The 7,212-nt window shown below is 40.8% G+C and overlaps 1 pseudogene; it reads left to right on the top strand.

Moving 5' to 3' along the window:
* Positions 1–833: 833 nt before the first annotated feature.
* LOC141248747 (uncharacterized) lies at positions 834–6,857 on the top strand (annotated as a pseudogene).
* Positions 6,858–7,212: the final 355 nt, after the last annotated feature.

Raw genomic sequence — 7,212 nt, 5'->3', positions numbered from 1 at the left:
TCAATAATTCTTAATCATCCAAATTCATTAACATATGAAAAAACACAGAATGAAGCAAACAACAGACAGAGAACGACAGGGAGTGGATACTACTACAAGGTAAAACAGCTAGCACCGGGAGGCTGCTACAATGGGAAGGAAGAAAAATAGCAAAGTACTTGGTATATTTACAAACTGTAATTGATTTACAATTTAGAATGTCAATTGAAATCTGCTAATTTAATCTACCCTCATTCATGCAGATAACTTGTCGGACTTCGGAGGATACCGGTTTCCCCTCAGATTCGGAACAACAACACGGGTTGATGAACATGGGATCATTCACACATTCTGCGGTATCGAAATGACATCTTCAAGTATGTTACCATTATTTACTGCACAGCTTGAAATGTTTCTTCAAGCATACGTCTTGAGTAATGCATCTGACATTTAAGAAATACTATGACTATAGGCGAGGCAGCACAACCAGTTAGAGTGGGAAAGACAAAGAAACCACCAGCAATAAATCCTGAAAGTTTGTTTGCTTACTATAAATTGACATTCAGCATATAATCCTGCATTAACACAACAATCCTGTCAGCAGATACGAATGTGAAGTACGCAAATCTTGATCCATCACCAACCCAATGTAGCTCATGCAATGCGATAATGTGGATTGAAGAAAGGCTCCATTCCTCCAACAAAAACAATCCATCCTTCTCGATATGTTGTAAGGAGGGGAAGGTTAAAATGCCAATTATACACCCACCACCAGAATCATTGTATTCCCTACTGATCGCAATGACTACAATTGCAGCAGGTTGTTCCGACAAATAATAAGAGTCTACAACAGCATGTTCGCGTGCACATCTTTTGGAGAAAAAAATGATGACAAAATCAATCATACACGAGGTCCATATACCTTTTCGTATATGTGGTCAAAACTATCACCGGATGGTAGTCTACTGCCTACTAAGGGTAATCCGTCGCGTTATGCAGTTGTATTTTGTGATACCCAGACTGAGGTGCAGCGGATAATGGGTTGTATGAACCTTACGAGTACTGATGTTGATCCTGCATTGTTACTGGCCTTATTGGGATGTTGGATAACCACAGTGCTGCAACAAAGGCATTCAGGATGGCTAGAGATTGGGCACGGACAAATCAATCGATAGAACTTCAAAGCTAAGTGTATTGGTCAACGGTCTCCACACTTACGCCAGTACAATTTCCCAGCGGTTCGAGAGGTTGCAGCTCTTATCATACGGGATTTGGGAGAGAGCACTGCCCCAAGGGGACATCTACGTCGAGAGCAAGGTTGCAGGCCCACAGCGTATCTCAGAACTGCATCCTATGTACATGGATCTACAATATTCTCTGTTGTTCCCACATGGAGAAGACGGTTTTCATGTCAAGATTGAGTACTCCACACATGAAACAGATACACGAGGCAAACCGAATACGTAACTATGCGAGAATATAATTGTTTCCGCATACAACAAAGATGTAATGAGGGTTTCACATTAACACATGCGGGAAGGCTATTTCCACCAATACATTGTGGATGCTTACACGGCCGTAGAGGAGGGCGGCTACGATGGATCCGTTTCAACCAAAAAAAATTGCATGCAGATCTATACAATAATATCTGCGATGGTGTTATGCAGGGAGATACTGATGCCAGAGCAGTGGGAAAGAGAATAATCCTACCTGTCACATTCACCAGCAGCCCCAGATATATGGCACAAAACTACAAGGATGCTATGGCTCTTTGTCGGGCCTACGGGAATCCTGCATTATTCATTACCTTCACAACGAATCTAAAATGGCCTGAAATGACTAACATTATATCACCATTCAAGTGGCTGACGCCCAGTGACAGACCGGACCTATGATCAAGCTCCAAATGAACAGTGTAGAGGACATAAAGAGAAGGAAATCTTTGGACCCCTCCATGCAGGTACAACTTAACTACACCTGCACTGTAATTGTGTTTCAATGTACAACTATTTGATACAGACCCCCTTACACTATACCAGACATATTAGGGAAGAAACTAAATTTAAAAGGACCAATCTCTACACAATTTTATGCAGATATTTACTAAGCACATTCACATATTAAACCCAGCAAAGGCTTACACATTCTTATGAATTAAGATAATGCCTCTTGGTTTTAACAGTCTGTGAACCCCACATGCCATTACCACATCTAGGGAAATATAAACATAAAAACAGGACTTCGCAGAAAAGGGTGGTCATTGGCATAGCAGTATCACATGTAGGGAAAAAAACTACTGAAGAACAAATTTAAAAGAGATAAACAGAAAAGTCCAGTTTTCAAAAATTAACAAAGTCTAATTAAGCATATAACTAATTCGTGGTTTCGGTGAAATGAGCTGATAATATACCCGAAACTCATGAATTCAAGTAGTTTATGTAAGGTCAAAAATAATTCAGACTTTCAGTAAACAAGTGATGCTAAACAGAAACTCATATTTATCAAACTTTCAAGAGTCTATGTAAGCTCAAAAATAATTATTGATTCCATTAAAATAGGTGATAAACCCAAAGAACATGATTTCAAAACTTCAGAAGTTTATGCAAGCTCATAAGTAACACATGGTATCAGTAGTCCATGTTTATGAGTCGATAAACCGGAAAATCAGTATTTTAAGGTTCTATAGCTCATAACAAAATCATGGTTTTAGTAGCCAATGTAGCTCAGCTAATAAATCAGAAAATCAGGACTGCATCTTTTATAATCTTTATTCAATGGAGGCTCATATGACAGACATTTGTGAAGAATAAGCTCTTCAAAGATCTCACCAGACGAACGCGAGTTAACAATATATAAACTAGTAAAACAATACGTCATAAGATACCAAATAGAGCCAGTTAAGGGCCCGACTAGAAACTCCTACTGTTGCGCTATTCATATTAAAAACCAGCGGCATCCATAGAAATCGAGCTAAGCTATAATGTAAAAAACAGAACTAATCTCCAGAAGTGATATTATAACACACCCAGAACAAATACTTAATTAACCCTTTGTGATTGCAACTCAATAACAAAAGGTGACAACAAACACATATCGAAGACATAGAACAGACTATCCTAAACTTAATAAATGTGTAGCTACAGCCAAACCAACATCAGCACACTATTTTTAGAGATGAAACATGAAAGACCAAGAACTTGCAGCATCCACAACGTAGTGATAATAATACCAGTGGCATTCGAATACATTGCGCAGGCCTCAAAACATAACTAATCTGTAGAAGTACTAAGCAGTGATTTTTTAACTGCAACAACACTGATATAGAGGCTGTTGTGCAGTACAGGGAGCTACATATTAGCAAAACAATGCTAAACTTATTTGCAGCAGGATGTTTAACATTCAAAGAATAACAAAACATTAAGAAACAGTCAGTATGCTTGCAAACAAATGATTACCTGCTACTAAATTTATATATCATTGAAATAGAGCTCACAATTCTATTTACATCTTCCCGCAGTTATATACCACAATAGAGTTCCAGAAGAGAGGGCTACCACATGCACATATACTTCTCTGGCTGAAAAACAAGGCCAATGTCAGAGTGGGAAAAGATTTGGACAACTACATATGTGCAGAAATTCCATGTCAGAGATGGACCCGCAAGCTTACAATCAGTTACAAACCATATGATGCACGGACCTTGCGGGGAATCAAACAAGAGTGCCCCGTGCATGATTGACGGTGAGTGCTCAAAGTGATTCCCGAGGCCGTTCTACATAGAGACAACTCTAGATCAGGAAGGTTTCCCTGTATACAGACACAGAGATAATGACAGAAAGGTGACAAAGGGAGAATTGATCTGAACAATGGTCACATCGTACCATATAATCGGTACTTACTCCTTAAATACGACGCCCACATAAAACATGGAGTGGTGCAATCAATCACGGGCAATAAAGACCTGTTCAAGTACATAAATAAGGGACCTGGCCGTGCAACGGTGTTGGTAATGAAAGATGGAGGAGAATTAGAGAATGGAGAATCAACACTGAAAGGAAATTGATGAGATAAATAGCTACCTAATGTGCAGATTCCTATCAGCGTGCGAGGCCCTCTAGCCCTCTTCAGGTTTGGCATACACTACAGCTGGCCCGCCGTCATTCGCCTATCATTCCACTTGACAAATCAGATTCCAGTAACACTATCAGATTACCAACACTTGACCAAGCATAGTATCATCTGATAATGTGAAACAGAGCATGTTCACAGAGTGGCTCGCACTCACAGACGAGACCCAGCCCAGCATGGCGATACACTTACGCAGAAATACCAACGAATTATGTGTGGAATAAGACAGCAAAAAAATGGAAAAAGCGTGGGAGCCAAAAACCCATTGGGAGGATAGTATACTGCAACCCGGCTGCGGGTGAAAGGTACTATATGAGAATGCTATTGAATGTGGTGAAAGGACCGTTGTCGTATGACGATATTCGAACTGTGAGGGGCATGTGTACACTACATACTGGAGGCCTGCTACGCTAGAGGAATGTTAATGAAGACCGGGAGTGACGACATATAAAGAAGCACAATTATGGGCAACTGAGACGCATCTGAGAGAGCTATCTGTAACAATACTATTATTCTGCGAAGTGAGCTCACCGTCGAAGCTTTAGGGCTGCTAATTGGGAAGCCTTATCCGAGGACATACTATACCAAAAAAGACGCTTGTTTAGATTCCAACGCTTCAACTGACTGATGAGCAAATCCTGACATATGCCTTATTCAAATAGAGGACAACCTGGGGAGGCACGGAAAATCCCTAACCGACTACCCCGACCTCCCGATGCCAGACAAATCACTACTGACCCCTATGGATAACAGGCTGATTCGGGAGGAATTGGCATACAACACGGCATAAATGGCGGAGCTACATAAAGAACTAAAGCCACAACTAAACCACGAACAAATGTTAGTATACACAAGAGTATTGACAGCGGTGGAGGCTAAAACCGGGGGGATATTCTTTGTCTATGGGCGGGCGGCACGGGAAAGACATTCCTGTATAAGGTTATAATGGCCAAGATACGTTCTGAAGGGAACATTGTCCTAGCTGTAGCTTCATCAAGTACACATTCAACAAACTATTCAATTTCAGAGCACCCTAGATTTGTGATTAACATGGCATTATCTCAACTAGGTAAATATAAATTATGGAAACTAAAAAAAACAATACAGATACAGTCAGCAGTAGTGGACATTTTAACTATTTAGCACTTTGCAGTTGGAACTAAATAAGAATGGTTGAGAGTACTCACCTATCCAATACATGGAATAGGCTAACAAATGATTTAAAATAAAAAAGCAACATATTTCTTGCATTCTCAATGTCATGTAACTTAACATGGTATTATGTGGCAGGGATAGCAGCATTGCTTCTATTGGGCGGCCGAACAGCCCACAGTAGATTTGTGATCCCCTTAGAGCTACTTGAAAACAGTACGTGCGGAATACCACAAAGATCGCACTTGCACAGCTCATAACAAGAAGTCCAATTTATAATTTGGGACGAGGCTCCATTTACACAAAGGTTGCTTTTGAGGCACTTAATAGAACATTGCAAGACATAAGAGCAACAAAACATGAAACCAACAGGAACCGACTATTTGGGGGCATACCGGTGCTCTTAGGAGGAGATTTCCATCAAATATTGTCGGTTATAACAAAGGGAAAGAGACAAGACATAGTCCAAGCATCGATTAGCAACTCCCCACTATGGAAGAGTTGTGAATACTAAAGCTGAGTCAAAGCATGAGGGTTGCAGAAAAATTGGCAAACGGGGAGATAGATACGGAGAAGTAGGAGTTCATGCATGGATTAGGCAGGTTGGGGAAGGGAAAGAACCTGCGATAAAAAAAGGCGATGAGGACGAAGCAACCTGATTAAGATACCACAAAAATACCTCATCAAAACCTGGAACCAACCATATACAGGATCTCATCGACGAGGTATTCCCAGAGTACCAGACAAAGCTAGAGACCGTGTATCTACAAGACAGGGCGATCCTTACCCCATTGAATCAGGATGCGGATGACATCAACACACATATGTTTGACGCCCTACAAGAGGAAGTGAAGACGTACAAAAGCTCGGACGAGATATGCATGGCATCTACGGACACAACCGACCAACGACACATGTACCCTATAGAATTCCTCAACACGCTCAACTTCCCAGGTACGCTCCAAGCAACGTCGAATAAAATGTCCACCTCATTAAAGCAGCATTTGTAATACCTGTTTCATCTTCCAACTAAAGCAACCATGTCATACGTATTTAGTGCTTTGTAGAGTAGGGAAAGGAACTCCGAAAACATTTAAACATCACTTATATACCATTACAGGAATGACACCTCATGATCTACACCTGAAGAAGGGATTGTCGGTCATGCTTCTACGGTACGTTAACCCCACCAAAGGACTTTGCAACGGAACGAGGCTAATCATAACACACCTTAGAGAATGGGTTATTGAGGCGGAAATAATCACAGGCAACTGCGTTGGTAATAGAGTCATAATTCCACGAATCACTCTAAGCTCGACTCAAACAAGGTGGCCTTTTTAATGAAAAGAAGGCAATTCCCTGTAAAGGCGTGCTTTGCGATGACAATAAACAAGAGCCAGGGACAATCATTGAACATCGTCGGTTTGTACCTTCCGAAGCCGGTCTTCTGTCACGGCCAACTATATGTGGCTATCTCCAGGGTGACAAGACCCTCGGGTCTTAAAATTATGTTGCTACAAAGCGGACGCAACCCACCAAACTACACGAACGTCGTGTTTAAAGAAGCATTCAACAACCTCGAACGACGATGCAGGTAACGATGGGGAATGAAGTATGTAAAGGAATTTAAAACAAATAAATAGTAAGCCATATCAAGCATATGAATCAATTATGTACCACAGGCCTACATGGAAGACGACGTTGCAGCAGTGGATGGGGTCGTGGACGAACGAACAAGTGGGTCGTAGGGAGAAAGGAGAATGAAAAACAAATATGCACTCAACATCTGGAATTTGTAAGAGATTTAATGTCTGAATGTCAAATTAAGATCCTTGTGGGGAAACATTTGCTTTTTTCCATAGAAAACTGTTTCATTCACATACACCAACAAGCAGACGTTTCAACCTTCCATTGCTTTCACCTACCCACAATACTTCTACCTTAAATAATATT

The sequence above is a fragment of the Phyllobates terribilis genome, unplaced genomic scaffold (assembly GCF_046119375.1).
Source record: "Phyllobates terribilis strain yellow unplaced genomic scaffold, ASM4611937v1 Scaffold_3997__1_contigs__length_66676, whole genome shotgun sequence".
Taxonomy (NCBI): Eukaryota; Metazoa; Chordata; class Amphibia; order Anura; family Dendrobatidae; genus Phyllobates; species Phyllobates terribilis.
Note: the sequence above shows the minus strand (reverse complement) of the source record. Positions and strands in the feature narration are given on the sequence as shown.